The following is an 18,706-nucleotide window of genomic DNA, read 5'->3' as shown; positions in this document are numbered from 1 at the left end:
ATAGTATATAGCACTATACAGCTCCCACTGTATATAGTGCCACACAGCCCCCCTCCCTTGTATATATTGCCACACAGCCCCCCCTTAGTAGAAAGTGCAGCACAGCCCCCCTCTTAGTAGAAAGTGCCACACACAGACCCCTGTAGATTGCGCCACACTCAGCCCCCTGTAGATAGTCACAGCCCTCCCCCTTGTAAATAGTGCCATACAGTTCCCCCTTGTGTATAGTGCCACACAGCTCTCCCTTGTGTATAGTGCCACACAGCTCCCGCTTGTGTATAGTGCCACGCAGCTCCCCCTTGTGTATAGTGCCACGCAGCTCCCCCTTGTGTATAGTGCCAAACAGCCCACCTTTGTGTATAGTGCCACACAGCTCTCCCTTGTGTATAGTGCCACACAGCTCCCCCTTGTGTATAGTGCCACGCAGCTCTCCCTTGTGTATAGTGCCACACAGCCCCTCCCTGTGTAAAGTGCCACGAGGCAATGGCGCATCAGAGAAAGTTGTATCAGCCAGGGAGATGTCACTCAAACATGGAAAAGTGGGTTTGGAGGCAGGACTAACTGACTCTTCAGCATAGCGGCACCGCCCCATGACCCTCTAATGAGTAATTAGCATATAGTGTGCGCCGTTTTAAAAGTGTATTTTAAGGATTTTGCTGCATCTGAAAAAACATACAAGGGAATGTTTGGAAATATTGTCAGGTCATGTATTACCGCATGGTGGGGGTTCAAGGGGTTAAAACTACCTGACAGATTCCCATTAAATATACAATGAATTGAGAACAATTCCATCTGCCCTGCAATTTTGTTACTATAAATATATCCTATATAACTACAGATCCAGAACCAAGCTCTGACATAGTACCACAACTAAGATCAGTACATAAATACAGCACCAGAACAAAGATCAGTACGTATATACAGCACTAGAACCAACCTCCGTACATAAATACAGCACTAGAACCAAGCTCAGTACATATATACAGCACTAGAACAAGCTCAGTACATAAATACAGCACTAGAAACAAGCTCAGTACATATATATATATATATATATATATATATATATATATATACAGCACCAGAACCAAACTCATTACATATATACACAGCACCAAAACCAATCTCATACGTATATACAGCACCAGAACCATGTTCAGTACTTACATTCAGAATCAGAACCAAGATCAGTGCATATATACAACACCAGAACAAATACAGCTCAATTTAGTGCAACCCCTGCCATATAGGTTTGTATGGTGTAGAACTACAGCTCCCAGCATGGCCGAAAAATGGTAAGGATATGCTGGGAGATACTGTTTCACAAAAAAAAAATCATACCACTCATCATCTCGCTGCAGATCATACAGTGACTACAGTGCTGATTAGAGGCAGAATAAACATTTACATTAAGTGACTCATCGGTGACGTCTCAGATTCTAGTTCTTTTCTTCTCCCTTCGGTCCAGACATCTATGATGGATTTCTACCGGCCATGACCCATTTCTGAAGTTTTCCGCTCCGATGTCTTCAGCTTCTCACTTTTAAAACATTTCTGCACCTATAAACAAAGTTAAAATTCTCAACACCTCTAAATATAATAAAGCACCATACACTGCACCTCTAACTATAATAGCACCATACACTGTGTCCCTGATTATAATAATACCATACACCGTGTCACACACACACACACACACACACACACACACACACCGTGCCCCCTGTAGATAGTGCCCCCATAGCCCCCTGTAGATAGTGACCTACATAGAAGCCCCTGTAGATAGCGTCCCACATACAACCCCCTGTAGATAGTGCCCACATATGGACTCCAGAGCTGCAAGGCAATAGTGCTAACCACTGAGCCACCATGCTGCCTTACATATAACTTCCCCTATAGACAGTGTTCCACGTATAGCCGACCTCTGTAGATAGTCTCACATATAGCTCCCCCTGTATATAGTGTCCCACATATAGCCCACCCTGTAGACAGTGCTCTACATATAGCCACACTGTTGCTAGTGCCCACAGGTAACCCACCCCTGTATATAGTGTCCCACATATAGCCCACCCCTATAGAAAGTGCCCTAAAAATATCTCCCCTATATATAGTGCTCTACATATAGCCCACCCCTGTATAGTGTCTCACATATAGCTCCCCCTGTATATAGTACCCCACATATATACCCCCTGTAGATAGTGCCCCACATCCCCACATATAGACCCCCCTGTATATAGTGGCCCACATATAGATGACCCCCCTGTATATAGAGCCCCCACTATATATAATGCCACTCACAGTTTTATGAGAAAAAAACAAAAACTTGACATACTCAAATGATCCCGTTCCCACGCTGTGGCAGGTCTGCTGGAGCTGAACGAGCGTCGTCCAATGACGCTGATTGGCGGGGCAGAATCACTTGCCCCGTCAATAAGCGCCTTTTAAGCATGGAAGCGGCGCGATTACGTCATCGCGCCACTAGCCAATCCGCGTCATTGTAAGGCGCTGAATGGTTGGCCATTCAGCGCTAATGCATGTATTTGGCTGTCGCTAGCACCGGGGCCCCCTCCGGTGCTAGCGACGCCTACAGGCATGAGAGGGCCTGTCATCCGGCCCATACTTGGTGGAGGCTCGGTGGTGCGTGCCCCATAATAGCGGCACTACCGCTGTAGCAGCCATAATGGCTGCTAGCGGTGCCACTGGGCATATGGGGGGAGGGCGTGTCGGCTGGCAGCTGCTACCGCGATAGTTACGCCACTGCCTTCAACCTCTTAATGACACGGACAATTTTTCATTTCTTCATTTTAGTTTTTTTCTTCCTGCCTTCCAAAAGCCGTAACTTTTTATTTCTTCATTGACATATGAGGGCTTGTTTTTTGTGGGACAAGTTGTAATTTATCATGGCACCATTTAATGTACCATATAATCTTCTGGGAAGCTGGAAAACAAATATTTGTGGGGTGAAATGGGCAAAAAAACAGCGATTCCACCATTTTGTTGGTGAGGTTTCGTTTTATGGCGTTCATCGTGCGGTAATTGTTATGTTCACTTCATTCTATGGGTTTATACGATTACAGCTATACCAAATTTATGTTTTTTTTTAAATGTTTTACCACTTTTATTAAAAAAAACTGTGTTAAAAAAGAAAAATGTTGTGTCGCCATATCATGATAGCCATAACTTTTACATTTTTTTGTCGATTTTAGCGGAGTGATGGCTTATTTTTTGTTGGGTGAACTGTATATTTTATTGGTACCATTTTTGGGTACATGCGACCTTTTAATCACTTTTTATTCCAAAGGTTTAACTTACATTATATTGTGATAGTTCAGAGTTTTACAGACGCGCGATACCAGTTATGTTAACTTTTTATTATTTATTTTTTAACATTACTTAAGGGACAAATATGGGAAAAGTTTTTAGTTATTTTTTTAACTTTTAGTATTTATTTTTTTGGGCATATAAAAAAAGTTGTAACTTTTTTTGTTTTGTTTTTTTTTTAGAAGTCCCACTAGGGGACTCGAACCAGTAATCTTTTGATCACTCACATGATATACTGCAATACTAGTGTATTGCAGTATATCGTGATTCTTACAGTCTCCTATGTAGCCCTGCTGGAGGCAAGGCTTCATAGGAGTACAAAGATGGCAGACCTGGGGCCTTCATTAGGCCCCGAGGCTGCCATGATGACCATCGGCACCCTGCAATCACGTCGTGGGGGGCAATGGAACATCAGAAGGGGCTGTTCTCCTCATTCTAAGGGCTTATTCAGACGAACGTGATATACGTCCGTGCAACACGCGTGATTTTCACGCGCCTCGCACGGACCTATGTTAGTCAATGGGGCCGTTCAGACAGTCCGGGAGTTTCACGCAGCGTGTGTCCGCTGCGTAAAACTCACGAAATGTCCTATATTTGTGCGTTTTTCGTGCATCACGGCACCCATTGAAATCACTGGGTGCGTGAAAATCACGCGCAGCACACGGAAGCACTTCTGTGTGACGCGTGATTCGCGCAACAGCAGTAAAAACTATGAATGAAAACAGAAAAGCACCACGTCATAATGATATCGGCTGCGTGAAAATCACGCAGCCACGCATCATACGCTGCTGACACACGGAGCTGTGAATCCGGCCTCACTAAATAGATGTCGCGATTGACTGTGGCATCTAAGGGTTTAAAAGGGCCAGAATCATAGTGATCTTTGATTCCGCCCAATGCATTGAGTTGTTGACTGTATTACACAACCAACATTCGCTAAGTATGGAGCGCACTCAGCCCGTGAGCTCACTCCATGCTTCCCCTTAACGGCTGTCACGTACATGTACGTGTCATGCTGTTAAGGGGTTAATGAATGGTACTATAGTAGCGTTTACAGAAGATCCACTTTTATATAGGTTTAGCTAATTTTCTGCTTGTGCAAAAATAATAAACTTTGACAATATACTTGCCTTAACCCCTTAAAGACCGGGCCTGAAAAGGCCTTAAAGGGGTTGTCCGAGATTAAATGACTTTGTGTTAATGCTTGTAATTTAGTGCAAATAAACATGCGGATCTATATCGGCGCTGCTGATTGATGTGGACAAGTTAAATGCCCGAAGTCAAGTTTTAAGTTTGAATAAACTCTTTTATTCGCAACGCGTTTCAGCGCCGAACTGGTGCTTTCATCAGGCATAGGGATACAGAAAACAAGACACAAGTTTATATAGGGCCAGTTCAGATTAAACAATTAGGTAAAAAAACCGCGAAAACATATCGGAGGGTCAAAGGTCACATTGAGCGGTCTGATACATTATAAATAAACGAAAGTTTTAATACAAACTTTCCTTAACTGTGGCAGCTCATACATCATTTATCTATTAGAGTGCCCGTGCCAACTGCAGTATATTGGAAGAACAACCCAATGTCTAAGAACCAGGGTTAACAACCATCGGTTCAATGTAAACACTGGTTACCTTAAACACAGCATTTCCCGACATTTTCTCCAAAAACATGACTGCCAATTTAACAAAATCAAAATCACACCAATTGAACACATTAACATTGATGTCCCAAACAGATTTAGCAAGCTGAAACAAAGGGAAAACTACTGGATCTTTAAAATGAACACACTACATCCTTTTGGTTTAAATGACATCGCAGAGTCCTCTTTGGACTAATTAATTTACTATCTGTTTTAAAAAATCATCATTGAAACACCTTATGAAATCATATACCTTCCTTAAATTAATTAAATAAATTAGTTGCAGTACCCCGTCACACCTCATCTCCAAACAGTTTTCCGAGTATTATTATTATCTTTCTTTATTTTGTATCACCCATCGCGTATTTATTCCTTTTAAAATAAATAAAAGCGTAATGTACAATATTTTTGGTCTTTGAATATTGACATAGACTGCAGCACTACTGTCCTTATTCCATAAAAACTGCCCAGTGTTCTATACAAGCAAACACCGACAGGTGACAAATTAGCATATGGGCCATATCATGGCCCTAGTTTACATCTACTAATCCATCCTCACTCACCCTTCCCTCGATCCCCATACTTCTATACTTCTTTTCTTCTTTTTTGGAACAGTCGTCCTCAGGTCCCGTTACTGTCCGAGCAAATCCACGACCCCTGACGTAATGCGGTTCATCATGCGTTCCACCCTATGCGGTTCACCATGCGTTCCATCCGGTATGGAGCACCTCGGCTTCCGTAGCACATCTGGTCTCCGTGGCAACATGTAAACACTTCAACTGACATACTACACTACTCCTTCATTCATGAATGCCTCAATAAAATCAATAAAATCATTTTTCACCCACTCTTAACTATTGTTTTAAAACTTTGAATGACAAACTGTCTTTTATACACTGCACTTATTTTTAGTTTACTACGTTCCATTATCATCTCCCAATGGGACGTATAGTCCCTTATTAATTATACCTTTTTACTTATGTATTAAAACTTTCGTTTATTTATAATGTATCAGACCGCTCAATGTGACCTTTGACCCTCCGATATGTTTTCGCGTTTTTTTTACCTAATTGTTTAATCTGAACTGGCCCTATATAAACTTGTGTCTTGTTTTCTGTATCCCTATGCCTGATGAAAGCGCCAGTTCGGCGCTGAAACGCGTTGCGAATAAAAGAGTTTATTCAAACTTAAAACTTGACTTCGGGCATTTAACTTGTCCACATCAATCAGCAGCGCCGATATAGATCCGCATGTTTATTTGCACTCTCTCGTACCCAAGCGGTCACCCTGGTGACCGGCCCGGATCTGGCAGCAGCTACCCTGTGGAATCCAGTGCTGAACTCCTCTAACCTCACGGTGAGAATATATATCCCCTTCCCTATCTCACCTCCAATTTCCTTGATCCACACCTAGTGGCGCCGTGGCTTTTTTCTCCCTATTCTGCTTGTAATTTATAAATGTTAATACATTGTTAATATACCTACATTTTCCAAAGTGGCCCCCGTTTCCAGATCCTGCTGTGGGGTACTTGACGCGTGACGTCACTCTCTGCACTGACTCTGGCCGCTGCGTTGATCTTCAATCATTTTCCGGGTATACGACACGTCACTTGAAGATAAACATAGCGGCCAGAGGCAGTGCAGAGAATGACGTCACACGTCAAGTAGCCCACGGCAGGATCTGGAAACGGGACCACTTTGGAAAATGTAAGTATATTACAAATGTATTTACATTTATAAATTACAAGCATTTAATCTCGGACAACCCCTTTAATGACCAGCTCAATTTTTCAGTTTTTGCCTCTGCGTTCCAGCAGCCATAACTTTTTTTATTTTTCATTGACGTGGCTATATGAGGCCTTGTGTTATGTGGGAGAAATATTATTTTTTTTCGCAGTTTGGGGGGTAGAAAAAAATTATTTTTACGGCCTGAATATAGGAAATAGTGATTCTCTGCATAATTTTTCTTGTTTATTTTTTATCCCATTCACTTATCAGGCTAAATAACCTGTTAAATTAATTATTATAAATGTGGTTAATACAGTCATTTAGATACCTAATATGTGTAGGTTTTTTGTTTTTATTTAATGTAGGGGCAATAAAATATATTTTATGCAAAATAATGATTTTTTTTGGGACATTTTTACAATTTTTTTTTTTTTTTTTTTTTTGTTACTTTTTTTTAAATCCCATTAAGGGATAACTTTTACTTGCAACACATAGTGCGCCCTAACAGCAGGCAAACTGAACAGACAGCCCTGGGGTCCTTTCTAAGTCCCCAGGGCTGACTGCAGAGGGATTACCTGCCCTTTGAGCACATCACAGGGTTTCTGGTGACGCGATCAAAGTGGGGAGTTCCCTTTGATCTTGCAGTGGTCACGGACTGTGGCAATCAAAGAGTTAAACAGCTGGGGTCCGAATGTTTTCCGACCCCAGCTGCATTCAACAGGCTGCTCTAAGATCAGGAGCTGTTAGTTACAGCTCCTGCTTAGAGGATGAGCGCTCACACGAGCTCTCATCAGCCTGACCTACAGCGACGCCAAAAGACGTTGCTGTAGACTAAGCATCTGCACAGCCTGCCGTCAAAAGAAGGTGGGCGGTCATTAAGGAGTTAAAATTTAAGTAGTCTTCTTACTAAAATCCAGCCTCATAAAGTTCACTGTTATAAATCTGTAGTGTAAAACTGCTTCTAGTTGCCTAGGGGGGGCCTCACACAGTTTATTTCACCTAGACAGAGATAACCTCCCGGTTATCATATCAGGGTCAGACTGGCCCACCAGGGCACCAGGGGTTTGGTGGGCCCCGGCTCTGACATGATAATGGGCCCCAATGACACAGCACAAGAAAACCCCATTTAGAGGTGACTTTGGAGCCAACACTTCCTTATATGGTCTATTTTTTATATGATGAATCACAAATAACCTGTAAGACCTTATTGATGACATAGTACAAAAAGGAAGGCGGGCAGCACTTAAGGGTTGAGGATGAATCACCAGTGGTTTAATCCAATATTCAACGTTTCGGCTTATGTACGCCTTTATTAAGCTATGTTGCTTGATAAAGGTTTACACAAGCTGAAACGTTGCATGTTGCCAATGGCGGCCATTACATCAGAGTCGTACATGCACCTGGAGGCTAAAATCAGCACATGAACAGTGCTATCCGGTGTTCCGTTTTTAAAATTAAAGAATCAATGTTTCTATGAATCCCTGATGATGTATCGCGCTGGTAGTGATACTGAAACACGTAGGATCAATTGAAATTGTTGGCAAGGGTGTAGCGAATATTTATAAAACAAGTAGGGAGAGGTGGTCTCTGGGTGCTAGATACTCACCATCACCCCTGGACACTTTCCCTTTCGCCTACCACTTGCTTGTGCCTGTTTTCTGGATATAGTGGCCAGTTGAGCCATATTAATAATAACCAATAATACATTTTCTTTTAATCGTTCTTTCAGGCGGTGAACCAATTTATAGTAGACATGTATATATTCTGTATAGATGGAGGGAGGGCTTCAGGATTGTCTCATCCAGTGGGCCCAAAGGGCCCCTGCCCAAAACTGTCATGTTAATCCTCTGAGCAACAATGCTTTACTTCTTATGTACGTCTGCTCAGTTAAGGTATGTTCACTCGCAGTGTTTTCAGACGTAATTTGGCCATTTTACGCCTCGAATTACGCCTCAAAAAATGGCTCCATTACACTTACAAACATCTGCCCATTGTTTGCAATGGGTTTTACGGTGTTCTGTTCCCACGAGGTGTCATTTTACGTGTCGCTGTCAAAATACGGCGCGTAAAAAGACACCCGCGAAAAAGAAGTGCATGTCACTTCTTGGGACGTTTTTCATTGACTCCATTGAAAAACAGCTCCAATAATGGACGTAAAATACGCCGTGAAAAACGCGAGTTGCTACAAAAACGTCTGAAAATCAGGAGCTGTTTTCGCCTGAAAACAGCTCCGTATTTTCAGAAGTTTTTGGTCACTCCGTGTGAACATACCCTTAGGGCTTGTCCACACGTAACGGAATTGCTGCAGAAAATTTCTGCAGCATTTCCATTGAAACTAGCAGACAAGCCGCTGCGGAAAAACCCGCACCATTTCCTGCGTTTTTTAATACAGAAAATGGTGCGGATTTTGCTGCATTTTTCTCAATGCTGGGAGATGGTGATATCTCTGAAAAACGCAGCAATTTAGTCCACTTTCCGCAGCAGAAATTGACATCCTCCAGTACGAAAAAATATGCACCGCAGGTGAATTTCTGGTTGGAAATTCCGCAGCATTTTCGCAAAAGAGAAACTGACAAGCTGCAGATTGAGAATCTACACCGCAGGTCAATTACCGAACTTCTTTTCTGCAGATTTTTTTTCTACAGCGTATGGAAATGTTCAAATCTCATCCACTTTGCTGCTACTTTAATATGCTGCGAATTTCCGCTCGGAAAATCAAGGCTGAAATTCTGCAGTGTTTATGCTAGATGACAATAGTGACAGTGGCATCTAAGTGGTTAGAAAGAGGGAGGGCGCTCCCTCTGTCACGCCGATCCCCCCGGCTATTGCAGTAGAGTGTCAGCTGAGCCCGCGCAATCACTGCAGCGGACATGTATATGACAGATTGCGGGAAGTACAACACAACAGCGCCGTCCACATATGGGTTTAAGGTAAGGAAATAAAGTTACAATGCCTATTTTAATAGTAAATATACTGGGCAGTATATCAAGCTTTCAAATAATGAATATCTGTGAATGCAGAGACTTCAACTGCTATAATTTACATAAACTTTGCATTTAATTTGGTGAATGTCAACTTGGCAACTGACTAAGGGCACATTCCGATGAGCGTGATTTTCGTCCATGTGCTGTGCGTTGAAACTACTATTAACATATTCGTGAGTTTTCACACAGTGTGTCCTTTGCGTGAAACTCACTGCATGTCCTATATTGGTGCGTTTTCACACAAGTCAATGGGTCAATGGGTGCGTGAAAACCACAGAAAGCACACAGACACACATCCGTGTGCTATGTGTGTTTTATTCATCAATTACTTTTAAAAAAAAAAGGTGCTTGCAAGTGCGTGAAAAACACATGCCACACGCAAAGCAAATTGATGCAAAAAGCGACGCACAGGGACAAATTTACGCGTGTAAATCTGTCACGCTCGTGTGAATGTAGCCTTATTTAATGGGATATGTTTCATTCTCAGAACATAGGAGTAAATGGAAAATTCACATGTACTACTTAAACACTACAAAAGTCATTTCCCAATAGCTGATCTGGGAACTATGACTGTGGGAGTGTCAGTATCCATATAACAGACTGTATGGCATGTAAACAAATATTGCTCCCCAAGATAAGTAGTTAAAAAGTTGAGTACTAAATGTGATGTTTCTAACTATGCCAAAACAGATTACCCCTTTATAATTTGAGTTTGGAACACAGCGAGGCCGTCTTAAAACAAAACGTATTTATATTTTAACTTCCAGCACAACAAGGAAATGAATCCTCAGTCTAGGATAGAGGGCGCAGACGTGCAAATAGTTATTTTCTGCCCCTAGTTGCCAACTATGCATTTAGGGGCATAAAGGAATGATTTGCATATCCCCGCCCTCTATCCCAAAATAAGAAACAATGTCCTTGATATGTGCTAGAAGAAAGCATGTGAACACCTGTTTTAAGAATGCCTTGCTGTTTTCCACATTGTTCTAGTCCGGGGGCTTTTTGGTTACTTTTACTCCTTCTCACCCTAACCTGATTTGAATTTAAAAAGAATTACATATGTTCTATTCAATTATGTTATATTACATTGCACTACCATAGAGCAGCTCATAGAAAAAAACTTACAAAAAACAAAACAAATAAGGTGTTCTGTCACATAAAGACTGTTCCTTATTTGTTTCCTTTATCACACATTTCTTGTTAGGTTTTTCGCACATAAAATACCTAGAACCATGAGTGAATGGCGGAGATGTATTTATGTTTATACATTCCGTATTTCATTATATATATTACCATAGTAAATTGGACTTAAATGAGTCTTTAAGAAAAATAAATCAAAGGGATAATAGTACCATCTTTTTATCTCATTTGTTCCCATACAATTAGGAGTTTTACTGCCCTGTTGTGACAGGTGACTGTGTTTGACCTTTGCCGCTTGGTTGGCTGACTGGTGCTGAAACTAATGAAGACCCTTTAATGGATTGGATTCTCTGTGTCTCTCAGTACTAGGTGAAGACTGAGTGGTGCTGCAGTGCACCGAGTCCATAGAAGATCCTTCAATTAAACCTGAAGTCTATTAGCCAAGAAATATTGGGTAGGTTGAGAGTTAGAAATGATTTAGCCATAAAGCCTTCTAGGTGATTCGTTAAAATTAAAATCCTCCTGTTACTTATTAGGCTGGGGAAGCAGACAATGGGGTTTGACCATATTCAATTATCGTGTGGAAGTTTATTCACTGTCACATCTGTTTAAAAAGAAAAAAACAGGAAAAATTGTGAAATTTAAAATGGTTTTACATGGTTTCATTCATTTTTGCTCATACAATCTGGTCTAGCTTTTAATTTTTTTTAAATTTGGATATGACGGAGTTTGCATTTGCTGATTCGCTGCAAAATATCATAATCCACTTAAATGACACCAGCTATAGGAGACAGTGTTACTGAGAGGCATATGTGTACATAGTGAATATGGATGGTTCGAACATGTGCAGCGGTACAGGTGCCCTGCAATGAAGAGGGCCCACTGCTACCATAAAAAAATAATACTTGTTTCTTCTATCTATTAGATCACATTTAAGGGGCTATACTCCTTCCAATCCATTTCTTACCATTACTGGTGGATTGTTACAGCGTTGATGGATTTTCTGAAGAGCCATAAATGAGGTGGTCTATGTCTAGATGACATCACAACTAGTTTAAGTCAGGTAAGATACCGTAATAGCATAAGTGCTTGTCCACACGTAACGGAATTGCTGCGTATTTTGCATCCGGAATTGCGGATGGAAAATATGCAGCGGAATACAGTAGCAGCGAAGTGGGTGAGATTTAGCAAATGTCATCCACACGCCGCAGAAAAATTTAGTCGAGAAATTCACCTGCGGTGCATAATTTTAGTACTGCAGCATGTTTTTGCTGTATGCTCCTACGTAAGCTATTGTAACATCACAAGTAGTTTATAATTGAGTTTATAAGTTCACAAGTGAGTTTTAGTTAGGTAAACGGCTGTCAGCTTTTTTTTAAATCACAAGTGTGTTAAATTAAAGTAAACCACATAGACATCACAAGTGGGGTTCAGACAGGTAACATGCTGTGACATCACAAATATCTCACTTAGGTAAGCTGCTGTGACATCACAAATATCTCACTTAGGTAAGCTGCTGTGCCATCACAACTAGTTTTAATCAGGTTAGACAATGTGATATCACACTATATAAAAGTGTTTCAGCCAGGAAGCAGCTGTGACATTTCATATCTTTTTCTGTCAGGTAAGCTGCTGTGACATCAGGTAGGAAAAATGCTGTGACATCACAAATATTTATCAGTCAGGTAAGCTCAGGGTGGACTTACCAAATGTACCATCATATTAGTTAGAAATGAAGGAGACCTCTGCGCCTGTGTCTCAGTGTTTCTAAAATGAATATGCGCATATATCATAGCCCTCTTTCTTCCGCAAAATAAAATAAAACTGTATTATCACTTAACTGTAACTAAACGTTCAACAAACTTCAACATTTTATAGTGACGTGTCAGAAGTTTTGAGTGGTAGGGGTCCGAGCACTAAGATCCCCACCAATCGCTAAAACAAATCGGCAGAAGCGCTCATGTGAATGCTGAGCCGCTTTGTTTGTGTCCGGCTTTTTCCAGAAATCGATGTAGCGGTGTACGGGCTCAATAGAAAGGCTAGGAGTCCGTATACTCCTACATCGCTTTCCCGAAAAAGCCGAACAGAAGCTAAGCGGCTCAGCGTTCACACGAGCAATTCTGACGCTTTGTTTTAGCAATTGGTTGGGGTCTCAGTGCTCGGACCCCCACCAATAGAAAACTCTGACATGTCACTATGACATGTCAGAAGTTTGTTGGACATTTAGTTACCTTTTAAATTTAGGCAAACAAAACCTATATTCATATCCATATATTCATCACTTCTACGTTGGCTTTGGTGCTGAATTTTTACTTTGTGTAACCAAGAGATATTTTCCCTGCATCAGGGAAATGACTGCTAGAATTGTATTGATTGCTATATGCAATATGTCAAAGCCTCACCTGCAAAGCTCCTGTGCGGGTGATGCTTTGCGTTCTGACGGTTGCCTTAGCAAACAGCCCACCTTGCCTGTCCAGCCACTAGTTCTATCCTTCGGGCGAGAGAACTGACTCGCTACGCCTTCATTTTTATTTTACATGGTAATATAATCCTACATTATAGGTTTCAATTATTTGAAGGCATTCTTGTTTTTGCAGAGCATTAACTAAAGAATAGCATGGAGTCTAATGTGTACCTGTCCCTTCTGGTATCTATAATAAAATTCATTGCAGCCGTGGTCATTTTTGTCTAGTTCATTCATTGTAAATAATGTTCTATTGATCTTAAAGAACACAGCATTAGATCATGACCTACTGACACAAATTATCTGTCCATGGTGTCTGTTAATATACTACAGGACGCCGATCACAAAATAGAAGTATTATACCATATCAGGACTAAGCTATGGATAGAAAATGGGGGGAAATTTACTAAGCAAAATGAATTCTGTCACAATGCAAAAAATGTTTATTATACCAACTTTCCAGAAAAGTGATAAAATGCATTGATTTTGTGGGTAAAATATTGGTGCATGTAAAAGAAGCTATGAGGTCTTGTAGTGTATCTAACATGTCTAGCTAGTTTATTACGTCAATTGCTCCATTATGATACGTTAGGAGAAATTTACAACATGTTCCCTGGCTATTAAATATGTGTGAAATGAAGGGAAAGGGAACAAATAAATAGTACTACTATAGACTCATTCCCTGAGGATTGATTATGGGGACCATAACAGGGTAAGGGTAGGGTTTGTTTTCCTAGCATTCATACAATGCCACACAACCGGATTAACCTTAGACCACATTAAAGGTCAGTTCACACGTAGCATAAATACTGCGGATTTTCTGCAACAAAATCTGCAGCATAATACAGTAGCATCAAAATGGATGGGATTTTAAGAAATGCTCAGAAATTGACCAATCACAAGTTGCAGCAGTCACATGAGGTGAAATGTCATCCCAGGAGGCCAGCCTGAAAGATGGCAGAGGCATGCGTCGCCATGGCTGCGTAAGTTTTCCACAGCGAACTTTCCGGTCGAAAAACTGCACCACAGTTTTTCGTCCGGAATCCCCTGCGGCGCACATGCTTATTTGGCGATATGCTGTGTGCTTTTACGCAACGTATCAGCCCTGTGTGAACATACCTTTAAACTTGGCAGAAATTTTGTGTTCATTTTTCTGCATATCCAATGCAGATTGGCAATAAATCTGCTGAATTTTTTGGGGGGATAATGCCAGAGATTTTGACGATTTATTTCTCACTTTACATGGCAATAGGAAAAATCTGCAGCAAAATTCTTAAATCGGTGCTAATTTTTTCTGCCACGCGTGAACGTAGTCTATGTTTCCATCGAATATCCACAACAAATACACCATATTTGAATGGAACGTAGTGGAGCACACTTGAACAAAACACTCCACTCACACAGACAAACATCATTGCAGAGGGACCAACTTTTACCCGGCTATATTAGGAAATTAGAGCACGTCTATTGCTCTGTTATTTTAGCTTTATCTATACATTCGCAGTGAATGCCATAAATGTCACTTTTTATATGTAGCTCTCAGAGTATGTTAACATAAAATGTTCATGAGTCGTATGCGAACATGGTCATTTCATCTATTGCTTTTCTGTGTTATGTTATACTATTACCCTGTTTAATGTGTTCTTTTTTTAAACTGTATTCTCATTTCTTCCTTGTATTATCCTGGCCTTTTTATCTTCTGCCTTGGACATCATTTTCCATGTTATCCACTAGCTTTTCTCTCCATGGCCTTTTTAAATTCTGCTTGCCTATTTTATGGCTAGGATTGTAATGGTTATCTCCCAGTCCTGCCTCTGGCTATCACGTAGGGAATAAACAGAAGCTGACACAGTAATTTACTTAGATCTTCTCTGCACTTTTGTAGCATTTTACTCCAGAGGATACCCCTGAAACAACAATTATTTTAAATGTCACGCATTTCTGCCCTTGGGCTACCGACAAATGAACATTAAATCTATTAGCGGTGTCGGAAAAAAAAATTAAGTGTGTACTTTTCCGAGTAGGTGAGTGAAAAAAATGGAGCTTGCTTCTATAAATTCTCCCTCAATAATAAAGTGAGGTACTTAATGCTGTCTCTATAGACTTTGACAATGCGTCTGTTGTTCTATATTTATATTCATAAACCGGTAACCTTTAGTATGTACTGATAAATCAAATTTGCTCTTTTCCCAATTTGTTTAATTTTTATTTTATTTTTTTTATTTACAAGGAATTTTTTTTCTCATATGCCTATAGCTTTTCATTATTTATTTCAATTGAAGAGTAATCTGAGGAGATAATCAAGTTTAACTTCAAATCTGGCCCCCAGAGGGAATGTAAAACATAAAAAGACTGTGCTGTTCCGGCTGCAATTCCCGGCACTAACCACAGTCTCATTGGCACTTGTTCTTTCACTATACAACAAATACCCTCAGAAACTATTGTAAGGCTATGTTCACACGGAGTATTTTGGGGGAGGAATATCTGCTTCAAAATTCCGTTTGGAACTTTGAGGCAGATATTCCTCTCCCTGCACGCCGATTTTTGCGGCGATTATCGCGCCGTTTTTCGCCCGCGGCCATTGAGCGCCGCGGGCATAAAACAGCGAGAAATACGCTTTCTCCTGCCTCCCATTGAAGTCAATGGGAGGTCAGAGGCGGAAGCGCCCGAAGATAGGGCATGTCGCTTCTTTTTCCCGCGAGGCAGTTTTACTGCTCGCGGGAAAAAGACGCCGACGCCTCCCATTGAAATCAATGGGAGGCGTTCTCGGGCCGTTTTTGCCGAGTTTTGCGACGCTGTTTCCGCGTCAAAAAACTCGGCAAAATACCCCGTGTGAACATAGCCTAACAAAGGATATTTTATTTAGTATTTATTTTCTGCTTATTGTTTGTTTATTGCAACATAGAGGCAAAAGTTGGAGTAAAACAGTATTTGTCATCTCACAGACCATTTTATTTTTTGGATTTAAATAGATAGTCCTAATAAGAAGTAGCCAGTGGGTGCACATGAGCCAAGAGGTCTCAGGTGTCCGTTCCTTCCGACTGTGCAATCCAACTGAGAAGTGAACAAATCTGCACACTCAGAAATAAATAAAACATAAATCTTCTGTGACTTTGGTTAGCTAAGTGTACTGGGGATGAGCAAACAGATAAGAGTGGCTGAAACATGAAGGCAAGGAAGGGAGATGTAGTTACATAGGATGGTATTCCACTATTGGGCTTAACTATAGGAGGTGCAAAGGTTGCAGTTGCACCTGGACCAAGTTTTCACCTTTTTGGTTTTTTCTCCGCATAGGAATGAACACAAATGAAAGGAGTTGTATCAGTCTTTTTTTTATACCTTTCCTTTCTTTTGGATCCAGTTCTGGCTTCAGTTAAAAAACTGACCCAAAAATTGCCACAAATCTGCTACAGAACTATTCATGTGATCCTGGCCTTAGGCCTCCTTCACACAGGACTTTTGTCTAGTGTTTTAAACTGCATGAAAAACGAATGTAAAAACGCTTGTATCCACTCCCGTGTTTGGCTAAATAAATGTATTCAAAAACTGCCACGAAAACAGCATGCGTGATTCTAGCCTTATACTGACACAGACTATTAGGTTTGACATTACTATGTTTATTATGTCTGTTCTATCATATTATCACAGTTCTGTGACATCACTGTTCTCAATATCCCATTCCTATGACCTCACAGTGTTTATTCATCATCTTCTGTGACATCATCCCCTCACTGTAACTATTATTCCTGTTTTTCTTTTTGATCATAACCCTGTATTATGACATCACTTTTTATTTATTATCCTTATGCAGAGAGATCGCGGTTTTATTGTAGTTGTTTTTTTTGTTATGCAGTGTTTATCTCTAAGGGCATGGCCAGACGTGGCGGAATTGCTCTGGAATTCTGCTGCGGACAGTCCGCTGCGGACAGTCCGCAACGGACATTTTCTACATTGGTTTCCACACATTTTTAGTTAGGTTTGTGCAGACGTGGCGGAAAACTCCGCTGCGGACCATAGGCTGCGGTGCGGTATTTGGTGTCCGCAACATACACTGGCTGTTACGGACTTGTTGCGGACTTGTTGCGGAATTTCTCCATTGACTTTAGTGGAAATTCAAAATTCCGCTATGAAATCCGCAGGTGTTACATGTGTTGCGTTGCGGATTGGTTTTACGAACAGGATATTTCTTCAGTCTGGCTGGACGTATGTGTTTCGAGGTCTATAGCGAGACTGAGAAGAAATGTTTTAAAAGAGAGCAGGAACTACTCTTCACCTGAATACGCAACGGCTAATCCGCACCAATTTACTGCACATTTTAGGCAAAGGCGCAACGGAATCTTACATGGCCATTTGTAAAAACGATGCATAAAAAACGTTCCGTAAAAAAGAAGTGCATGTCACTTCTTGGGCCATTTTTGGAGACATTTTTCATTGGGTCAATAGAAAAATAGCTCCAAAAACGGCCGTAAAAAACGTATCATAAAACGCTTGATGCTTAAAAAACGGCTGAAAATCAGAGGCTGTTTTTCCCTTAAAAACAGCTCTGTATTTTACAGCCGTTTTTTGTTATGCGTGTGAACATACAGGGGATTTAACACTGGCAGATTATCGGCCAGACAAGCATTCATATAATGCTCGTTGCCGATAATTGCCCTGTGTAAACAGGGCAGAGATCAGCTGATGAACGAGCAAATACTTGATCATCTGCTGGTCGTATCGTTTTAAAAAAGTTAAATATTATCGTTGTCGGCAGCGCATCTCCCTGTATAAACATGGAGACGCGCTGCCGACATGATAATAATGTATCGAGACGAGCGATCGGAGTAACGACCGCTCATCCCCATCCATAGCTCCGTGTGACAGGAGCAAACAAGCGCCAATCAACAATGTCTCATTGATCGGCGCTCGGCTGCACCGGACGCTTATCGGCCGATGTAAAAGGGCCTTTAGTCTTTCATGATATCCCTGGATTTATTATCCCCATTCTGTGACATCTCTGTGCACTTTTACCCAATAGAATTAAGACATCACTATGTACTATAACCCTTTCCTACGAGTTCACACTTTGATCATTACTCCTGTGCTGTGACATAACTGTTTATTGTATCTGTGTATTGTGATATCACTGTGTTTAATTTCTATGTGGTGGGATAACATTTTCAGGGCTGTATGTATGTATATGAGGTGCAGAGATTACAGGGGACCATGTATTTTGCATCAGGGTTCGAAACGTCAAGTTATATACCTCTGATACAATGATTTCCATAGCTATGTGCAAGAACCTGCTTACGTGCAGCTGATTATGAATCAAATACATTATGATTTTCCAGTGAAATAACATTTTGGTTGTGTTCGCATTGGTGTAGTAAGAGGTGTCATGGTTTTCCCATTGTTCTTCCTATAATTCTAATCTAACATTTGAATTTGA

The 18,706-nt window shown here is 40.9% G+C and overlaps 1 long non-coding RNA gene across 1 annotated transcript in view; it reads left to right on the top strand.

Annotated features, from left to right (window-relative positions):
- The window catches only part of LOC142663893 (uncharacterized), a 58,473-nt gene that overhangs the window by 16,272 nt on the left and 23,495 nt on the right, over nucleotides 1–18,706 (top strand). Inside the window, exons 2-3 of the long non-coding RNA XR_012851156.1 lie at nucleotides 11,061–11,268; nucleotides 11,740–11,877. This is a non-coding gene — a long non-coding RNA (uncharacterized LOC142663893). The remainder of the gene's footprint in view (nucleotides 1–11,060; nucleotides 11,269–11,739; nucleotides 11,878–18,706) is intronic.

The sequence above is a fragment of the Rhinoderma darwinii genome, chromosome 11, assembly GCF_050947455.1.
Source record: "Rhinoderma darwinii isolate aRhiDar2 chromosome 11, aRhiDar2.hap1, whole genome shotgun sequence".
Lineage (NCBI taxonomy): Eukaryota > Metazoa > Chordata > Amphibia > Anura > Rhinodermatidae > Rhinoderma > Rhinoderma darwinii.
This window is presented reverse-complemented; position numbering and strand designations above follow the sequence as displayed.